Source organism: Mustela putorius, unplaced genomic scaffold (assembly GCF_011764305.1).
Source record: "Mustela putorius furo isolate JIRA1106 unplaced genomic scaffold, ASM1176430v1.1 tig00000174_pilon_pilon_pilon, whole genome shotgun sequence".
In the NCBI taxonomy this organism is placed as follows: Eukaryota; Metazoa; Chordata; class Mammalia; order Carnivora; family Mustelidae; genus Mustela; species Mustela putorius.
This window is the reverse complement of record NW_025421304.1, coordinates 25,295,510-25,317,694: the sequence shown is the minus strand read 5'-3', so window position 1 is coordinate 25,317,694 and position 22,185 is coordinate 25,295,510. Positions and strand designations below refer to the sequence as shown.

At 48.2% G+C, this 22,185-nt stretch overlaps 1 long non-coding RNA gene across 1 annotated transcript in view; it reads left to right on the top strand.

The window, feature by feature from the left end:
* Positions 1-7,076, top strand: part of LOC106005015 — a 62,197-nt gene extending 55,121 nt beyond the window's left edge. The window contains exons 3-4 of the long non-coding RNA XR_001178178.2: positions 3,899-4,037; positions 6,994-7,076. This is a non-coding gene — a long non-coding RNA (uncharacterized LOC106005015). The remainder of the gene's footprint in view (positions 1-3,898; positions 4,038-6,993) is intronic.
* The last annotated feature ends 15,109 nt before the right edge of the window (positions 7,077-22,185 follow it).

Genomic DNA, 22,185 nt, shown 5'->3' with positions numbered 1-22,185 from the left:
TCATGAGATCAAGCCTCATGTCGGGCTCTGCACTCCACGTCTGCTTGTCCCTTTCATCTCTTTTCATCAGCAGATGAAAGTGCTCATGTTCTTTCTCAAATAAAGTAAAATAAAATAAGCCACACAGGCCTATTAGCCATTATAATGGGTAAGACTTTTGTGGAGTCACTTACCGACCCCAGGTTTCCATGTCCACATTTATCACATGATACATAAACGGCACCTCTGGAGCCTGAGTCTTTGCCTCTGGATCTGCTTCTGGGGGACTCCAAAGTGGGACCCTTCGAGAGGAGGACAAGACCTGTTCTGGCTAATTTGGCTATTCCGATGAACAGAGGGAGAGACGGGGGAGCCATGCAAGTGACATTTCATTTTCTTTGGTGAGTGACGAATGTCATCAGATGAGGTAACCAGAAAGGGAAACTACTTTTATTTATTTATTTATTTATTTTTAAAAAAGATTTTATTTATTTATTTGACAGAGAGAGATCAAAAGGAGGCAGAGAGGCAGGCAGAGAGAGGAGGAAGCAGGCTCCCTGCTGAGCAGAGAGCCCGATGCGGGACTCGATCCCAGGACCCTGAGATCATGACCTGAGCCGAAGGCAGCGGCTTAACCCACTGAGCCACCCAGGCGCCCGGAAACTACTTTTAGTAATTAATACTATTGGGTTAGAGACTGATGATTTTGGAAATTACTCCTAAGCCCCAGTCATATGAAGAAGGTGGGGAGGACCCTGGGGTTATTTCAGCCATTGTTTGGTGAAATCTGGAGGCTTTGCTCTTCTCAGTGGGATCAGCAGGAATCTGCCTTGTTCATTTCTCAAGGACAAGAGCTGTGTCTTCTGCTTCTTTTTTTATCCCCTTGTTGGAAAGCCATATCTTTTCATGTGTTTGTAATTGTTCTAAAGATTCTGAAGAAAAAGGTGGCCTGATTCTTTTAAGAACAAAGCAGGCCCATCAATGAGGAACATTTTCTCTGGTTGGAAGAGTACACAGGAAAATCAGAAGGTGTGTGAGGAGAGGTCATTTGTCTTCCATTTGTGACTCCGGGAGGGAAAGAAGCAGAGAACTTTCAGGGATGCGGGAAAAGGACTTTACACTTCCCTTGAGGTTCCTGGGAAGTCGGTGCCGAGAAGTGCGCAGGGACCCGGCATTCCATCATGGACTGGGCTCGAGGATTCTTCCACTCAGATGTGCCAGGAAGCTCCGCCGAGCCCTGTTCTTCCTCCCCGGCTGCACTGCCCTCACCCAGGCTTTCCCACCTCCCGCCTTGGTGGCACACGAGCCTTCCTGCCTCCCACCCTCCCACGCACACCTCACGCTGACCTCTCATCTCACCCCTCCTCCTCCTCCTCGGCCCCAGGGCCCCACGGCAGCCTTCTCCCCCTGGCTGCTCTGCCGTCGCTCATGCCGTTCCCTGTGCCTGGGATGCCCTGTCTCGCTTTGCCTCCCTGGCTACGCCCAACTTACTCAACAGGGCAGAACTCAAATCCTTCCTGGACGCAGCCGGGGCATAAATTATAGCTCACGTCGCCCTGCTTCTGCTGGCTCTCCATACCCCTCTCTTCCTCCCTGTTACTCCGCGTTGTGATTTGTTTAATCATCCAGGTCCTTTCTGGGGACGTGGCTCCCTGCAGGTGTCCTTGTGTCAGACTCATTCTGATTCTCCAGAGGAGCCTCCGTGCCTGGACCACGATGGACACCTAGTGTGGGTTTGCGGAGCATAATGAGATGGCCTTGAACTTTACTTTCTCATGTTCACACTTTCCTTCTTTTCACCTAGGCCTTAAATACCTAGAGAGGAGGTGTGATTTATTTCAGATTCTTTTTTATAATCATACTGCTTTCTGAGCTTCCCAGCCCTCCGCCAGCCCGGGCACGTGATCGTGCGTGGTAAGTGGCCATGTGGCGAGAGGATGGAAGGCCCTTGTTCCTCCGGCTCCCGAGCTCGGCTCGCTGTCCTCTGTCTCACATGGATATGCTGTCAGAGAATATTTTTATCATTCTGCATGCTTAGAAGCTTGGGCCCTTGATCCAGGTCATTTCTAAGTCAGAAGTGATATAGTTTCCAGATCCCCATGCTCCGAGAAAATCCCTGGCAGAGCCTCCTGCCTCGGGAAATGTGACATGTGCTTTTGCAGTACATCTCACACACCTGTGGGGTGACGAAAGGTAATTTAACACCTGTCCAGACCTCCCTTGAGGCTCTCCAAGTGGGTTAATGGGATGTCGGGCGCAGAAGAGCCAGAGCCCACTGGCTTTACAAAGTATAAGCGTTCCGGCAACGAGCCCTGCCCCCTGCTCAGTTCCTATTTGCAGGGCAGCCCACGCTGGGCGCACTCCAAACCCAGACTTCTCTGGTAATAATAGCACACCTTCTCTGCAGCTCCCCTTGGGCATGCCATCGTGTAGGGCCGTGCTCAAGGGCATGGTGGTGGGCGCCTGTTGACTGGGACTGTGTGCTGCAAGCCCCGGACTCTGAGGGGCAATGATCAGAGCGGTTTCTCTGATCCAGGCATCTATTCTAAGTAGGTATCCAAGATTTTGTAAAGCTGGGGAAATGATTCATTGAGAAGATCAACCCAAAATATAAAACGAAACGTGTTGGATTTACTGATTTCCTGACTATTATACTTTCCAGTGACGTAATACACATTGTGGTATGATGCTGACTTCATGTCTTGTCCTCTTTGGGAACTGGTGAGACCCCTAGAGCCCAACAGAGCTTTCAGTCTCTCCGTCCTGGGCATGCGAACCCAGAGATGCAGCACGGCGAAGTGGCACGCAGGTTTGCTTAACTAATGCCAGTTCAGTGAGAGGGAGAAAGAGACAGAGAGACTGAGATAGAGAGAGACAGAGACGGAGAAGCGGAGAGGAGCCATGAGCAGTTTGCCAGGTCTGGTGATGATGTCCGCCTTTCTCAGTGAGCCCATTTCTAGGCACGAGCAAGAGTCGGTAAGGATGCTAATCAGCCATCGGTCTTGGTATCTGTGCGTCTCTTACAGGTCGAGCCCCAGGCGGTGACCCCGCTGTCCGCTGTCCCCAGAGCCGTGCTGCTTACGTGCCGTCCTCTCCGTCACATTCCTCCCACAGCTGAATCTATTGTACGCAGTAGCGTCTCCGACCGAGCAGGGCTATTTGTACCAAATGAGGCAAACTGGAGTTTATGGACAAATTTACAGCATTCTCAGGGGATGATTTTAATAGATTTTTTTGGCCTTATGTGCGGAACTCTGACCCCAATTTCTGGGTCAGCTGCACCTTCGCCAGGATGGTAGCGCTAATGATGAGAACAGCGTGAGCAGTCACGACGGCCATGGGACCATCGCTTCCTCTGCTCAGCCGCAGCCTTTCATGGGACCTTTCATGGGCTCGCTTCCTCTTCTCCTCACCACCGTTGTGTACATCAGATACTGTGATATTTTTGCTGCAGTCTTTTACATGAGGTGTATACATTTCAGGGAGTGTATTTTGGTGACTCTTTTCACATGTACGCGTCCACACCACCAGCATCCTGAGCCAGATCCAGGGCTTCGCCAGCCCCTCAGTGGGCTCTCCCACACCCTCTCTGGCCCAGCACTGTCACCTGCTGAGGCGCCCATTATTCTGACTTATAAGATTGTAGTGTTTGACCTCCTGTTCTAGGACTTCATGCAAACTAAGTGATACAATGTATACCTTTCTTGCAACATAATGTTTTTGACATTTTCTTTGTTGTGTTTAGCAGTAGTTCCTTTTTTATTGCTGTGAAATACCTGTTGTTTGAACATACTGCAGTGCACTTATGTGCTGTATATATTATGTGTGTATATATACATGCACATATACATGCGTGTGCATGTGCATACCTATGTGTACACATACACACTGTGCATCAGATATTCTTTCCATTTCATAGATGAGAAGATGTGACAAAATGGGGGTCTGGGGCCAGAGGGCAAGTATGAATTCGGCCTGAGCTGTGTCCTGCTCCAGAGGCTCTCAGCAGCAGGTGAACACATGGAGACATATGCATGTTGATGACGGACACCATAAAGGTAACTGTATTGCCAAGTGCTCCTTTCTAGCCAGTTCTCTGCAGGTGGAGTAAACCCTGGAAATTCTGGCACTTTCCAGCCTGGTAGGCTAGGCTATCATAAAACCCAAGTCTCCATGCCTTTATTCAGAGCCTTGATTCCTGAATTTAACAGAAGAGGTATTACTTTGATGTTTGAATCGTGCCTTTGATCAAAAGCTTGCTGGCTCCCTCGTGTCTCTTAGAACAAGACAGTAGTTCTATTGTGCTAGCGTGTGTTGTAACATTTTGGACAGCAGAAATGACATTTACATGAAACAGCCATCCTTGGAATGCATGAGATAAGACAATTTCAACAGCTCCTTGAAGAAGAGTCCCCAGCGTTGACTTTAAATCAAACAGAAGTAATAGCATGTCATCCAGCTTCCCCTTCTCTACCTGTTGTTAATTAAAATCCTGATAACAGAACTCAGTCAACATCCATACGAGAAAGACCAAAGCACAGCTTAAAAATGTTCAGATGAAAGTACAGTTAATCAGAATTAAAACAAAAACACCCCCACGCAGTCTTCGTTCTCATTTGGCTTCAACTGGACGAGATGATTAATAAGCAAAAGTAATTTCTAAGGACCACCCCCCCACCCTCGTTGTACTTTCTGAACTGAACTGTTTGAAATAATTGAACAATTACTTTGTGCAATGTTATCAAAGTTTATTAAATTGCTCCCGTCAGCTTTGTCCAATTACCAAATTCTGAGCTGATTTGCATATTTGCAAAACAGAGTCGTGACAGGGGTTCCCAGGGTAGCACCTGGCTCTTTTTGAGCAGAGAGAAGTTGTAAAGTTCATGTGGTTTGAATCCTTTCCTCTTACAGAGTGGGAGGCCGAGGCTCAGTGAGGAGAATTGACCCGGCCAAGGTGCACACAATTTACAGAAAGGGCAGGGCTGTGCCCCCTGCTTTCTAGAACCCCCATCTGTCTGCAGGGCTCTACATGGGCAAGGCCCCATGTTAGCCCCAGTGAGGCCAGAACCTGCCTCCACATCTCCACATGTCTCAATTAGTTCCAATTTAGTCATAGCATTGAACGTGCTCTTAAAATGCCAAATCCATTCTGACAGGATAGGAAATAATACAGGCAGATTATTCCAGGGCAATTTGGAAGCTCAAGGACCTTGGAATTTTGAAGTGACAGGCTGAATGGTCCTAAATGAAACACCATTTTTTTCTTTGGTGGTGGGAAACTGACTTCCAGCACTTTCCACCTCTGTCCTGGTCTCAGAATCCTCTTCCTGGGTCTCATTTGGACCTTGTTTTTTCTCTTAAACTTTTATTATGGGAAATTACCAGCATGTGCGCATGTGAGAGTCCTGTAATATACGCTCCATATGTCCAGCATCCAGGTCCACAATGACCCACACATGGGCTGTCCTATTCTGTCTCTTGCCTCCTCCTTCCTCATTCTCTGAGCCATTTTAAAGCAAGTGTAACATTTTATCCATATGTTCTTCAGCATGGACCTTAATTTTTTTAAGGTCACTATTTTATATGTCAGTAAAATGTGTACTCTCTGAAACTTTTAAATAATGAAACATTACACAGCCATTAAAAGGATGTTTTTGACTTGGGAAAATATTCTTCATAATGCAAGGACATGAAGATACCATCAGGATGTGGAGTATGTTTTTATTCTGAAACACACTCGGAGTCTGAAAGGATGTGGATCAGAATGCAGTTTCTTCTTGTTCTTCTTGCTTATCTTTTCCCCCCTATTTTTTTTTTTTTTTTTTTTTTGTGAACATACATCATTTGTGAAATAAAAAGTAAAGGACCCGAGGGTTGAAAGCCATTCATAGAGAGAGTGAGAGAGATGATCGGGAGGTTGGATTCTACTCTTAGATTATAGCAAGTTGTCTTGCAGGGAAGAAATAGCCTGTCAGGCGTGTGCAGGTCTTCTGCATCGTGATAGCAGGAGAGAAAGTGATTAAACTTTTCTGAGTCAACAAGTGTTTTATGAAGCACCCACTCTGGACCAGGCATTTGCTACTTGCTGTGATTACAGTTACTTGATCAGGAAGAACACAAACACGTCAGACCCTCATGACTCAAAGTGTGGTCTGTGGATCTGTGTCCCCTGGGAGCGTGCTAGAAATTTGGACTCCGAGGTCCCACCTCAGACTTACTGGATCAGAAACTGCTTGAAACACGCGCCTCAGGTGATTCAAAGGCACGGGGCTAGAGCGGGGGACATCCCTGATCGGTGGAAATGTGGCTCCTTTGTTTCTGCTTTCCCAGCCCAACTTAGAGCCTGTTCCGAGAAGAGAAAGGTGGCCATGGTCGGCGTGAAAACTGCACTGGGCCTGGGTTCCTGATGCAGCTTTGTTGATCAAGTAAACAGATGAATGTCTTCACACGCTGTTTCCAATCCTGTTCCACAGCCCTCCTAACTCATCACGGCCAAGGAAGCATCTTCAGATCCCTTGGCCAGGCATCCAAGGCCAGCACAGAGAGCACCTTTGCATTGTTCTCTTTATTCTTTAACACCCAAAGATCTCCTCAACACTGTGCCTTTATCCCCTTCATTAAGAGCTCTGAAAAGATGGGTCCACGTTTTCCCTATTCTTTAAAGCCCAGATGCCATGCCATCTCCTCCAGGAAGCCTTCCGAGAATACATCAGCCAGCAGAATTTCTTCCTTCTTTATATTTTGGCAGAGCTTATTGTCTGTGCCATTCACTGGTCCCCTCTTCTGTGAATAACCTAAACTCCCAAAGCCTCAATTTCCTTACCTGTGAAAGGGAAATCGTAGTTCCTTCTTCAGAGGGAATCTTGAGTGTAAATTGAGAAGTATAGATGAAGTATTTAGGACCATGTCTGCATAGTATATTTCAGGAATTTTTCTGACCTTATAACATCAGAAAAACATTGAGCTTCATGATAAATCTATGAGGCAAATACTGTTATACTTCTTATTTTATAGATGAGGAGACAGAGAGACAGAGAGGTCGGCAGACTTACCCAAGGTCACAGCCCTAAATGAAGGGGAAACCAGAGGTAAGCTCAGGTGGGGCTTGTACCTACAAGCTCTTTTGTGTGTGTGTGTATGTGTGATAAGAATAATTAACATGAGACCTACCCTCTTAATACATTTTTAAGAGTACAATACAGTATTAACTCTAGGTGTAATGTACAGCAGATCTCTAGGAGTTACTCACCTTGCTTAACCAAAATCTTATACCTGTTGAATAGCAACTCTTCACCCCCTCGACCCATTGCTCCCAGAAACCACCATTTTACTCTCTGCTTCTGTGAGTTTGACTCTGTTAGATGCCTCCTATAAGAGGAGCCACGCAATATTTGTCTGTCTGTGACTGGCTTATTTCACTTAGCACAGTGTCCTCAAGGGTCATCTTTATTGTACATAGGGCCAGATTTCCTTTGTTTTCAAGGCTGAGTAATATTCCATTATATGTGTTTGGAAATTGGAACCCTTGAATGCTGTTGGTCTGAGTATCAAACGGTGCAGACACTATGGGAAACAACAGTATGGAGGTGCCTCCAAAAGTAAAAATAGAAATGCCATATGATCTAGCATCTCACTTCTGAGTATTTCACTAAAAGAATTGAAGTCAGGATCTCAAACGCATAGTTACACTACTGTTCATTCATTCAGACCACAACAGCCAAGCTGTGGAAACACCCTAACTGTCCGTCAGTGGATGAATGGAGCACAGGGGTGGATAAGTGAATGCTTACATTTTGGGGTTCCTCCGCAATGGGGCAATGAAGGTGGTTATTGCTGTCCCCCCATGCCCACTTCCCAGTGCCTCGCCCAGCCATATGGTTGCATAAGTCAGCTCGTTTGGTTTCATACTCCTCCTGCTAGTAAGCTTGCCTTTAGCTGCTGTGGTTTGGCTGGAATGGAGGCACTCTTTTCATCCCTACTGGCCGGCTGGGATGTCTTGGGTAGAAAATGCACAGGGGTATTCTGCGAGGCATTGTGGCCTTCCTCGTGGCCTTCTCTAGCAGCAGACAGGTGGCCCAAGCATCTTCCCTTCCACCCAGAGCCCTGGCACTTTTTCCTGGTCACCGCACCTGGTCAGCCCATGGGAGTAAGGAAAGAGCACTGGGTTGGGCGTTCCGAGACCTGAGTCAGAGCACTTGGTCCTTGATGTGCATGTTATGTGCATGTCATTCAATGTCCTGGGCCTCAGTTACCACATCTGTAAAATGGGAACCAAAATATCTACCCTCACAGCCACCTTTCTTCCAGTGCCCCCTGCCCCCATATGTGTACCACGCAGGGACAGCCGATGGTCAACTTTCTCAGCTGGAACCTAGTAGGCTTGCGATAATTATTTGTTGAAATCACCTCTTTTATCTTGCTAAACACGTTGGTCACCTTCCAGTGATTTGAAATAAAACTCTCTCTTGATATTCTGAGAGTTGAATGGGAGCTGGGAGAGGAAGGCCTTCCCGACTGTTGATGTTTTGAGCATAACCCATTAGAAGATGAATGCAGAGACCATAGGCAGCGAATGAACATTACATTGGTTATTCTTTCTTTTACCTGAAAGTAGATCCCAAAGAGAGTTCAAATTCGTTGTCTCCATAATTATTTTAAATAACTAGATACTATATCCTTGGGCTGATGTATTTCAATTACCTGGGCCATGTCTATTAGAAGATGATATACTGAATATACTTAAGCATCTTTGCTCCTTTGACTCATAACTTTGCATGAATTTCTAGGAGAGTGATCGTTGGGGGAAGAGAGAATAACATGCACATGGTTCTGATTCTTTGAGTGCATTTTCATATTGCTCTCACAACAGTGTGCAAAATTACCATGCCTTCACTAGCATTGGGTTTTTACCATTTAAAATTTAAAAATAAAACCTACATTGGTAGGCAAAACCCCCACAGCTCAGCTGAGTACCTTTCACGTACTCATGGTATTGTACTGATCACATCAAAGGGTGGGCAGCTTATTTTCAATCTTTCTTCCAGCCTTGTCCACCCCCCCATATGTGCACCACACGGGGACAACCGATGGTCAACTTTCTCATACTTGCCATAATTATTCATTGAAATCATCTCTTTTATCTCGCTAAACACATTGGTCACCTTCCAGTGACTTGACATAAAGTTAACATTTGGTTCTGTCCTGGGATGGTGAGTTTTGATTCCTAACCAAGGCTCTGTTGGGCCCCGCGGAATTCTGGGAAATAATGTCTGGGGTTGGTCAAAGCACAGGTGTGTTCTAAGCGGAGGGGCAGGCAACTCCTCTCAGGCTGACACTTCTCAGAGGAAATTTGGGCCCCAAACCCAGTAAACTGTTTACAGGTAAGATAGTTCCCATCCGGGGCACACTGGTACTGCCCGGGGGGTGTTGGCCACACACACACTCTGACTTCATCTGGGGCAGCCCCTGGTCTACAGAGACAGTGGCTGAAAAAACTACCTGGATATTGTTGCAATGAGGGAGGCTGTTTTCAAAGGAGGCGTTTTAGAAACTTATTTGAAGTGGAAAACCAGCCTGAGCTAAGTGCTTTGTGGATGAGGAAACTATAAGGAATGCAGGGCTGTGCTTTCAGGAGGACAATGGAGGAGCTCGGGAGGCTGCCAGGCAGGTGGAAGCTGCCGGGTGGGTGGAGGCTGCCGGGGAGACAAGCGCGCTCGGCCGAGGCTCTGACGGAAGATATTCTGAAACGACAAAGAAGAGATGCTTGGGGTGTGACGGGAACAGGAAAACAGGAAAGCTCAGGAAGAGTGGCCACCAGACACCAGGAAGCAGGCGGAGGGGAGCGTGCATGAGGGGCATCTCCTGCTGGGTGGGGAAGTGGGGTCCAGTCTTGGGCTCGGGACATCTCCTCTGAGGTCACGCCAGAGAGGTGCGCAGAGGGAGAGGCAGTGCTGGTGGAGCACCAGAGCGGTCCTCCTGGCCCTACCTAGTGCCTCAGCCATAATCCCCCAACACCGGCCAGTCCAGCTCTCTGCATCGTCCCCCATCCTTCAGCCCAAACCCTAGGCTCTTCATGTACCAGATGGATTTCTGTCAAAATCTCTTACGTGGTGGCTGCCCCTCCTTTTCCCTTCCCAATACTCCAGCTTTCCAGCTGCTGCCCATGGTGGATGGCCTTTCAAAGAAATCCGTTTCACCTCATCCTTCCCCCTTCGGAGCCCCTCTCATTCTTCCCCACCCCTTCTGGAAGCTGGCTTGGTGTCGCAGCATTCGAGGCCTTCTGAGCTGCTCTGCAGACCTGTGTCATCCCAGCCATGTCACTCCATCTCTGCTTCCTTCTCTTCAGGCTCCCATGAGGCTTTCCTCTTCTCAGATCTGTACGCTTTTGTGTGAGTGAGTCTGTCATCCTGGAATTCTGTCCCCTCCTCGTCTACCTGGAATATTCCTACCCATCCATCAAGGCCCGGTTCAAATGCCCCCTGCTTTCAGAGACTCTTCTTTGTTCCCAGTTTAATAAGAATGGAGTTATTTAAAGAGATGAAGCTCTGACTACTAGTGGGATAAAAGTTGGAGAGAACTTTGTTGAAGGCAGATTAAAAAAAAAAACCGAAATGGACATAGATGGCCATTATATGCTCAGAGACCCAATCCTCTTCGGACATTTCAAGGACACTGGGAAGAAGAGGAAGTTGTGGGCCCAGAGTGGTAGAGTGACTTATCTGCGGTCACCCCGTTAACATGGGGCAGAGCTGGGACTGGAGCACATCTTCCTGACTCCAAGGTGCATGGACATCAGGCAGCCTCCTGAGACCTGCGTCTACAGCATGGAGGCACCCCTCATCCCGTTGGTGAGGATGGTTCTGTTCGCCTCTGTGCTGGGAAGGAAGAGCCTGAGACCCTAAACAGTCCTGAATCACCCTCAGTATTGCAAGAAACTGTTGGTCTAGTTAAGAGGCAGAGCTATTTTAGCGAAGCATTCCTACCTTTAGGGTTGGGAGGTGATATGTTTCTAGGCCAAATGTCAGGTGGCCAGAAGCTTCTGACACCTGAATCACGTGATCGCCGAGTCCTTGCAGGAAAGGTGGCCCGCTGAACCTACAATCTAGGAATGAGACAGCTGTTCCCCTCCTTGGAGGCCTTCATACTTCCTCTTATCCTTTGTGCTGGGGAGGCTTTCCTCCTCTTCTTCAGGCATGAGCTTGGATGTCACTTCCTTGGGTATTAGTGGATGTTATTTTAATGACCTTAGACCCCCTCGTGGACTCTGTTGGTCTCCTCGGTAGCACTTGTCTCAGCTGGAGTTACATTTGCTTCCATTTGGAGGGCTTTAATTCCCGGTCCTCCTGCTGAGGTGTGAGTGCTGCCATCTTGAGCTTTATCTGCTCTATGCCTGGCACACGACTATCGGCAAATCCTCCAGGCTGCATATTTGGAACAGAAGCAAGCTGTGTTTGGCTCCATCCTTGCAGGGTGCAGAGTAGGTGCTCCCTGACTTCTCCTGGAATGAATATGGTGGAGTGGGCGGGTCTACTGGGCTCTGCCACTAGGGGGCAGAATTGGGAGAATGGTGGAAAGTCCATTCCTGGGATGCTGATGTCCTGGGGCTGGGGGGTGATTGGGGAGAACACCTGTTTTCTCTTGAGGAGGTCCAATAAAAAGAGGAGCAGGGAAAAGGAGGGCGCAGAAAAGCGGCTTCGGGGAAGGACGTCTAGACCTAGACTCTGGACTCTGATGCTTACTTGAACCTTTTGCCCTCTCTTTGCTGGAAAAAGGCATTTGGACGAAACAACATTTAAGGCTCTTTTCCACATCTTTGGTTGGTGATCAGGCAGGCAGGATGTGGTAAAAAAAAAAAAAAAAGTGCCTAAACTGAGGGCTGGGGCTGGCGATCTAGCCCTAACTCTTCCAACTCATTACCTCTGTGACTTTCTGAACTCCAAGGTGCACTGAAACTAGGGCTCTTGGGTGAGAGAGTGCTAAGGCCCCTTCTATGGTCAAGATATTGGGGTTTAAGGCAACCCACATGCCCCAGAAGTCCTTGATCTAACCATCCTGATTTCTTAAGGCCTGCATACACCTGGATGGGATGATCAGTCATTTCCTTCCTCAGAGTTAGAGTCTTCAACTTTGAAATACAGGTGAATAGCTTAGTGCAGAAGAAACACACTCCAGTGGGAATACGAAGGCTTTGGTTTTTGTTCCGACTCTATTGCAATCTGCCACGTGACCATGGGTTAAATACCTCCCCTCTCTGAGTTTTAGGAGCCCCATTCCCAATGAAGAGGAAGAAGATAATCTGGAAAGACTCTTGCAGCTGAAGTAGCGTTTGGTTTTAGATGGCACATAGACATTCGACCATAGCACGGCCAAACACAAATAAACCTTGAAAAGGCAGTCTGGTGAGAAGACAGACTCGTACCTCATTGTGTCCATTCTGTACGGCTGTGTCTGGACTCCAGGAATCACTTGGGCTCTACCCAAATATGGTGTGGTTCTGTTATAGCATCTGGAGAGAGATCTTTTCTTCAGACTTAGTGAAGGCTTTGACATGATATGTTGAGGGTACCCAAATCTACACAGGCATGTGTAGGCAAGCTACAAACTTGAGTGTGAGGAACCCATTCCTCCTCACCAAGCATTCAAGAGACCCATAAATTTGCACCTGAGGTAGGGAGAGAAGCAATCACTCCAATGACATTCCTCTTCTTCCAAGTTCCACAGATTCTCTTCCTTATGTTCAAGACAGTTCTTGGCACACTTAAATCACTTATTTATTCTGCAAATATCTATTAAGCATCTACTGTGTGTGCCAAACACTGTTGTAGGCGTGAGGCTACAGCAGAGAACAAAGCAGAGAGAGTTCTGGGCCCTGCAGAGTTGCTTCCTCTTTGGGGAGAGACAGGAAGCCAGTAGATGGATCCATAAGCCAGGGGTGGTGCTAGGTGCCATGGAGGGCAATACAACAGGGAAGGCCAGCAGAGGTGCCCATGGGAGCTCTTCTGAGGGGTGGCCAGGTGAGTGACGTGGGGTGAGTGAAGGGAGACAGGGAGCTGGATTTTCCAGCAAGGGGCAGGGAGGGATCTGGGAGGAACATCTGTCTGCGTCTGGTTTTAAGGGACCTCTGGTTCCAAGTTGCTGGTTTCTGTATCTCGAGTACCCAAGCAGCTTTTAGCACCAGAGGCTCATCTTATGTGTCTCTCTCTACTATCCAGATGTGGTGTGGCAGCCTTCCGCATCTCTCTCCAATCTGATCCTTTCGTTTTTGTTCTCTCTGAGGACTGTGTTTGGCCTGAGAGAATGGCCATGTCTTGTTCAGAGTCTGGGCTGAAGCAGGCTCTCTGTTGGGCAGAGACACGGATGCCATGACAGCCTTGAGAGGTGCCATCTTCCTTTCCCCAGGAGCAGCGCCATAAAACTTGATGACTGGTCACTTTATGCCCAAAGTCACGAGGGTTTCAAGGTGATCTTTCAGAGTTAAATCATGAATGATCATTAAATGTGTGGGGGAGATTCAAAGCTGGACAGAAGAGCCAGCATGGAATTACTGAAGCAGGAGACTTTGGCACATGAACAAGGACTTTTCTCATCTGCACACCTGTTTGCTGAGAGGGGGACACCCCAAATCATGGCGGGAATGCTCATCAGGAAAGGCGGCAGCACAAGTGCTAGATAGTTGGCTTTCGTGTTTGTCGGTGATTCATGAAGTGATTATCAACATTTGAAACCACTTCATGAATCAACCAGGAGCTGGAAAAGATGTAACCATAATGAGCTCATTTCCATAGCAATAGGAGCAGACTCGCGGGTGGGTCAAATAGTTGCTGTGGCTTAGGCTTCACGCCCTCCTCTCCTGCCTCCCCCTCATTCCTGACAGGCTCATTGCAGGCCTCATTATCTTCCATCACTCGCTCCCTGACCAAGAGCTGCCACATCCAGGAATCCGGCAAATGGCGGAGGTAGAGCCCTTCTCTGCTCGGCCTGCTGGCGGGCATCTCGTGGGGTCTGTATGGGTTAAATTGTGTCCCCACCCATACACAGTTTCTATGTTGAAGTCTTAACCCCTAGGACCTCAGAGGTTGCTGTGCTTGAGGTAGGGCCGCTGAAGAGGCAGTGGAGGCGAAACAAGGTGTGTGTGGGCGGGCCTTGCTCAGTGTGACTGGCGTCCTCATAAGAAGAGGGGATGAGGGCGGAGACCCGTGAAGAGGAAAAACCATGTGAAGACACAGAGAGAGGTCTCAGAAGAAACCAGCTCTCCTACCACTTTGACCGCAGACTTGAGGTCTCTAGGACTGTGAGAATGTGAATTTCTGTTGCTGAAGCCACTTAGCTGAACTGTGAGAATGCGTCCATATGAGAGTAACACAGGGCTCTCAAATGTATTTTTCTCTTGGGAAGCTTTTGCGCAACCAGACTTTATCACTGGGGTGACATTGGCAAGGCCCCTTCCCCAGGGGACCCTGAACTCTTTCCCCTAGAGCCTTACTGTCTCTGCCCCGCATCCCTGGAACTGGCTGGTCTCCCATCCTGACACCTGCCGGAAACAGGAACATGGGAACAGCTCAGGCTGCCGGCAGCCTCCTCACATAGGGGCCGGTTTCTCCACCATCTGAGCTTGGTTCTTCCAGAAAGCAGATCCGAAGACCAGGACTGGGTACAAGAGGCTCATCTGGAATATGATCCCCGGGAAGCTGGGTGAGGGGAGGGGGAGGGGAGAGAGAGAGAGAGAGAAGGGCACAGCTAAGAGCCTTCTCCTGGGGGCCGCTGGCGCTCTTCTCGGTGGGGATCCCACAGAGTATGTGGGACACGCCCTGGATTGTCCAGCAAGGGGCAGGGGAGCCGAGGCATTTACACACCGACTCCTGTGCCCCACTGATGGAGGGTCGTTCCGGAGGCTGGGACTTCTCTGCCCTGTGGCCTGCCACACGGGCCTAGCACGCCACTGCAGCCCCCGGAAAGCCTCCGGCGGAGAGGGAGGAAGATGTTGGTGTGTATGGTGATGTCGGTCGGCAAGTGACCTCCAGGGTGGAGGGTGCTTTGGGGTGGAACCCATTACTGTCGGCCACACTGAGGCCCTTCCTCTGCAGACCTCGCCTTACCGTGGGCTCCAGCGTGCTTGGCACCTGGCCCACCCAAAAGGCAAAGCACTTCGCCGCTCCCTCTGGCTGCGTTTTCAACTCCTTTCCCAGAGGCATTTGGTCCGTTAACACCCAGCGCCTGTTTCAGACGTGACACTTCAAAAGAGCCACTTCTGTTTCTTCAGACTCACCACTCCGCTAGATGAAAGGCAGAGTCTTGCAGAAAGCAGAATGAAAGGGTTCTTCGGCTAGGTTTCCTTTCTCTCCAGAGGAGGGCTTCGTCTAGCGGGTCTCTGCATCCCGTCGCCTCGGTGAACCCCGGGTTGGCCGGGCAGCTCGGCAGCAGGGTGAAGGAGTATTTCTGGAATCAGTGGCTGGCAGGTCTCAAATGGCCGCCTTTGCAAGCGGCGCCCTTCTGGGTTCCATTCTGCTGGCCCCTTTAAAAGAGATTGTGATATAATTTCAAGAGGATTGTGCTCTCTGAATGGTTCAATAAGTGTTTTGATATGACCTCTACCCACCCAGATTTGGGGGCTGAGGGAAGAATTTCCTGTGCCATTTGTATCAAGTGGTAAGTCCTTCCAGTTTTTTCCATCTGAGAAAAAACATGTCAGAGATGATGGCCAGTGTTCTGATGTGGAGGACCAGTCTTCAGGGGCGTTGTCTGGGGACCACTGCATGGTTGGGAGTTTGTAGAGGTTGGGCCAGCTATCAGAAAAACCAAAGCAAACTCTGACCACTAGGGGGTTGAATAGACCCTCCAAGTAGAGCCCCCATGGGAATCTTCATTCAGGTTTCCCCCAAATCAGAGGTGGAGATGAGAACCCAGGTGCAGATAGTTTATGTGGGAGGCGATTCTGGGGAGCATGGTGAGGGAGTAGAGAAAGCCAGATGGGGTGGAAGGAAAGCCGGTGAAGGGTGCATTAATGAGCAGGGTACTGATGAAGGCGCTGGGGCCTTTCCCACTGGGGACCTTATAAAGGACCCTGTAGAACGCACTTTAGAATTATTCAGGTGCCTGGGGGCGTCAGTTGGCCAAGCATCCAACTCATGATTTCTGCTCAGAAGAGTCATGAGATCAGGATGCCTGGGTGGCTCAGTTGGTTAAGCAGCTGCCTTCAGCTCAGGTCATGATCCCAGCGTCCTGGGATCGAGTCCCACATCGGGCTCCTTGCTCGGCAGGGAGCCTGCTTCTCCCTCTGCCTCTGCCTGTCATTCTGTCTGCCTGTGCTCGCTCTCTCTCCCTCTCTCCCTGACCAAAAAAAAAAAAAAAAAAAAGAAGAGTCATGAGATCGAGTCCCACCCTGGGCTCAGACTGGGTGTGGAGCCTGCTTTAGATTCTCTCCCTCACTCACTCTCTGCCCCTCCCAGGAGTGTGCTCTCTCTTCAAGAGAGAGAGGATTATCCCACAGAGGATGGGGAGGCAGACAATTTAGTCATCAACCCCTGTCTCCCAGTGGTTGACATGTGTCCCTGGGGCGCTGACTCCCATTCAGTTTTCATTGCCTGTAGGGCAGCTAAATGGCATTCCAGGGGACGGGGTGACCACCTGATGTGGGACACTAGTCCCGTAGGGAACCGTCCACCACCACTGTGCCGAACCGGGATGCTGAGACGATGGGGTCCAGCACATCACAAGCCTTCGTTATAGACTCTTAGTTTGGAGAATCAAGGTCAATCATTCTCATCCATCATCCATTTGAACATTTATCTTCTTCCATCTATGCTTAAAGTTGGGGGGAGAGTGGTGAATTCTCTTACTCCTGTCTCTGGCTGCTCAGAGGGGAGGGCGATGAAATTCACATAATTTCCAAGTACTCAGCCTCTCTCCTGTGGGGATGCACTCCAACTGGTGAGATCATCATACACACTTGGAGAACTGATCTAGACATTGTCCTTCTGCAAGGGGTTTTGTTGTCACATCTTGGCATAGGAAAGATGGTGTGTGTGTGTATATGAGAAGACATCTCCTCACGCATGAGATTCTTTGCTCATTGGCAATCAGTTCCAGGTAGGCCAGGCTGATGGTGTCCAGTAGAACTGCCTGGCCCTGCCGGAGCTTCCTTACTTCATATCATGGCATCCCTTCCTTCAGACCTGGCAGCTCTCTTCTCTAGAGCTGGCATCATCTCTAGCTTCTGGCCTTGCCCCCAATAATTCTGTCTGGTTCCTCATAAGGGTGGGTGATGCTACAGAAGGTAGCTAGAAGGTAGCTTGAAGCTAGACTCCAAGTCTGGCTCTATCATTCGAGTTCAGTCACTGGCTTCCAGTTTATTTTCTTCCTTGGACTCCCATCTCAAAGGTCACCTCCTCAGAGAGGCCCACCCTGATGCCCTAATTAAAACAGAACCCGTACGTTCACTCTCTAACCGTTACCTTGTCTTTTTTTTCTCCAACGCTGTTACCACCACCTGACATTGAAATGTTTGTGCTTATTTGTTTACTGTGTACACATGTCCCACCAGGTTGTAGGTCCTGTGATGACAGAGATCTCGCTATTTTGTTTATTGCTGTACTGTTCAGTGCACAAAACAGAGCCTGGCCCATAGTAGGCTCTTGGTAAATATTTTTTGAATGAATGAATGAAATCAATCAACTTCTCAACATTACAGACGTGAAGAGGCCAAGTGTGTGCCCCAGAATACAGAGGAGTTCCTTGAGCTCATCAAGAGCCCATCCCACCAGAAACAAGACCAATCCCCTTCTAGCTTTTGTCTGAAACAGAAAAAGGCCCACAGGAAACACACACGGAACATTCATTTTATCGGCTGGACTTACTACACCAGTGTGTCTAAGGTAATATTTTGTTGGGTTTCACCCTGCATTTGAAAGCAACACAATTCACATTTGAAAATCTCATTACCAGCATCTTCCCTCCAAATCCATTAACAGCGTGAGTGTTTCTGGCAACCGAGATCACCTCGGATTATATAGTATGAAATGCAGCTCTGGGGAAAACTGTGTGTTTCAAGACGTTTGTACCATTCAGTTGTCAAATATTCACATGGTTATGATTCTCAAAGAAAGCACACAATGTAGGGAAATTGGTAACAAAATAAAAGCTTCGGGATGTATTGAGAGAAGGCGGCCAGAGGATTCCTCCCTGACATACCTAATCCCAGGGATGGGAAATTAAAAACCACAGCAGAATATCAATGTCTCACACAGAGCAGGGCTTGCTTTTCTTGAGTAAGATTCTGTGTCCCATCTTGCATAGCAATCACAGACTTCTCTATTGGACCTTCAAGTCTCCCTGTGCTACCCTTTGTCCCTTTCTCTCAATAAGGGTCTTCTTTGCTCCCACCCAGACTCTCTGCACCGGCTAAACCCTTGTCATTCTCGCCTGAATCCTCATGACCATCTTTGTCACCGTGAACTTGGGTGACGTCACAGACTATTCGTGCTGGAGAGTTTCTATATGACTGAAGATGAAAAAAAAAAAATAAAAGTGAGGTGTGGGGGTTCTGAAGTCAAATTCGTTTGGGAACTACAGCCTACGCTACCTTTCTCTTCCATGGTGAACTTTCCAGTTTACAAAGACACGTTCAGGATGCAGATGTCCTGCGGTCGAGAGACATGCATCATCTGAAATTGGGTGACCATGAAGCCCTCAATTGGACCATTGAAATTATTCAGATTCTATGGAAAAGTAGTGTACAGATTGCAATCCCCCCCTTTTCCATAGATAAGGAAACAAAGAACAGAGAAACCCCTGAACGTGCTTGGTCACCTAGCTCATTAGTGGCAGAGCCAGGAAGGACTGGACACTGGGGACTATGGTGCTCTGCTCCTGTGTCCTCCGGTACCCTCCCTTGTTTCACTTCCGTATAGTAAAACTCTACCACTACGTACCCTGTACCACCCCGCTCCACCCCACCCCATCCCCATCCCATCTAGTCCCTGAGTATTTCTTGAGTGCCTGTCAATCCCAGAACAGAGCTGTTCTGCGTGCTGTGGATACACTGGTGAGCCAGACAGACACAGGACTGAGCACTACAGAGCATGACTGGCCCAGTTTGTGGTTCTCATCATTTTCTTAGCTTCTACTCACTCCCCCTGTTTCTCTCTCGCTCCCTTCCTTCCAGATCACCCTTTGCACTGGGCAAGATAAATGGCCCTTGGACGTCCCTTAATTTCATCACGTCCCTGGATGAGGACCCTAACTGATTCCTTTTTGTCTCTCAGAACAGGTATAATCTGTCGGACCGCGGGCTCCACGACAGTAGGACTGGTTCTGGTATCATTCACTCTGCTCAGCAGACCATCTGGCTCGTTGTAGGCGCTTAGGGGATCCCCATCCAGTGGCTGACTGCTTGTCTGCCTTGTAAGACCTCCTCAGACCTTATGCTCTTAATGGCTCTGCTCAGCCTGAAAACTTCCCTCCATGCTATGTCTCAGCACACACAGCCCCACACCCCACACTCGTTTTCTTGAACTGATTCCTCAGCAAAGGGACACAAGCGTTCTGCGCTCCCATGTTGATTGCAGTCTCGTATCCAGCTCAGTTTCTCACCTTTCTTAGGAAGACTTCCCTGAACTCTTTCTCCCCTCCTGCCCTGTCTCCCTCCCTCCCTCGCTCTTCTTCATTGAGCATTACGGCCGGGTCCTGTGAACACCAATATGAATCCGGAGTAACCCCTGTTTTTGAGGATCTCATGGTTGAGAGGAGAAGACAGACAAGTAAATAATTATGATGCAGTGTAATTGGGCTACGGTAGAGGTATGCATGAGGCACTAGAGGTCTACGAGTAGTAAACTCATGTTGGTCAGGAAAAGCCTCTTGAAAATTTACTAGGTGATCCTTGAAGCACAATATGATGTAAGACAGGAGAAAACTTGCTGGGTTGGTGCAGAGGAAAGGAGTATCAGACACAAGTAAGAGCTGGAAACCAAGGATTTCCCATCTTTTAAAACCCCCCAGGGGTGCCTGGGTGGCTCAGTGGGTTAAAGCCTCTGCCTTCGGCTTGGGTCATGATCCCTGGGTCCTCTGATCAAGCCCCCCATCGGGCTCTCTGCTCAGCGGGGAGCCTGCTTCCCCCTCTCTCTCTGCCTGCCTCTCTGCCTACTTGTGATCTGTCTGTCAAATAAATAAATAAAATCTTAAAAACAAAACAAAACAAACCAGCTATGAGTGGGGACCTTCTCATCACTAAATGTATGCTGGACCAGACCTCAGATCGAGCACCACAGTGCATCTGTGATGTACTCTTAGATGTCCCTTAGCTCCAGTGTGTAGCTTGTGAAATCAGAGTATCCTTAGCACAGGGATCAGCACATAGTAGATGCTCAGTGAATACATGTTGAACCAATGAATATCTACTCAAGATGTGTACTGTTGGAAGAGTTTGAACTTGCTTGTCACAGGTTAGTTCCTGAACTTTTTGTTTTGTTCTCTTCTTCTTCCTTAAGAGATGTAGAGAGAAGACAGAACATTGGCTATGACCTGAGAGGAACTGTGGTTGGTTCCCTCCCAAGATGATTCTCAAACTTGGATTAGTTCCTCTTTCTTGCCCCAAACTTCAGCCTTGACCTTCTGATTTAAATAGAGATTAACAGCTAAATGGAGCCCATTGTTCACCTCCTCTACCTTCAGTTTTTTTTTTCCCTGAGTAAAACCTTCTCCATGCAGTGACTTCAGTGTGGGCAATAACCCATTTTGAAATTGCTAGGTGATCAGATTTTACTGAATCTGACTTTCTTCAGTCTCGTGACCTCCTGCCCTGCATTAAAACAAAATCTATCTGTGTTGCAGTCTCCCGTCCATGGCTGGCCACTCCTCCGTGTGCTATCATTTCTCCTCTAACGAGTTTCTCCAATAATCGCTGCTGCCCTGGCAGCCCCCAAGTAGAACTGTATTTTCGGCATTCCCTTTGCCTCAGCAGAAACTGGGAGGGCATGGGTGGCAGAGGACAGTTGGCATTTATCAAGTAAATAGTGGTGCTGATCGCTGTGTCTGGCGTCTCACCATGGGCAGCACATTTAATGCTTATGGTGACCGTGGGTGTTAAGGAAATTCGAAGTTCAGCCTTCATTCACCCCCGGCCAGTTAAATCAGCATTTCAGGGGTGGGGACTACCTAGACCATGGTATTTTTAAAAACTGCTCCAAGTCCTTCTAAGAGGCAGATGGCGTTTTTCTATCACTGCCTTACATTGGCCTGCCTCCCCAAAAGCAGGTTTCAGAGAATTTTAGGAACCATCGATAGAAATACCAATTTGATGATGAAAGGGTGAGGAGTGAGGCCACAGGTTGTGGTCCCAACTTTGTTCAAGAACAATTAGTTTCTCAAGGGAATAATCTCATCCATCAGAAATACCTCTGAGCCTTTTGCCCAAACCTGCGGAACATGCGGTGCTAACAGCAGTACCCAGGGGGCATAGAAAGGGAGTCTGCCGTGAATGGCTTTCCCATAGAAGGAAGAATTTTTCACATAGTGCACAACCCAAGAGTTGTGTTCATGGTGCCAAGAATCAGCGTGGCCTCTTATGGTCTGCACTTACCGTACACCACGGAGGGCCACTGACAGAAAATTCAAACCCAGGAACACGCTGGGTCTATCTCGCAGGTCTTAGACCAAAAAGTTCAACAAATTCCAATACTGAATGGACAGAAAGAGCTTCTTCCAGGAAATAATTGGTCTATCACGACCTCCGATGAGATATGGACAATCTTGACTTTGTTTCAGGATCATTTCCCTGAGCTATGCCTGCCTGAGGATTCTACTAGTGCTTTGTTGGGGGAGGAATTTGATTAATACCAGAAAATGTACAGAGTGATGGTGACTCTTAGTTTGTAGTTGGTTGATGCACATTTGTTTACCTGAATCATAGATGAAATTATTTGAATCCTTTCTGTATTGTGGATTCAGCCATTTCCTGTCATTTTGTTATTAATTAAAAGAATTTCTCCAGGTTTGTAAAGATGGTGATTCAAGAGTAGTAAGGCCAGTTGAATAGGTGTCCAGGTTCTCCAACCGTCGATGGGAAAACCAGGCAAGCAGGGCCATTTTACAGAATATAGGAGCAATATGTTTAGATTCTTTTTGGGTGAACTCCTAAAATAAGTGTGCCCCAATCTGGCAGCCCCAAGGGTGGAAAAACCAGTGTGTTGTTAAAGTCCATTATTAAATCAC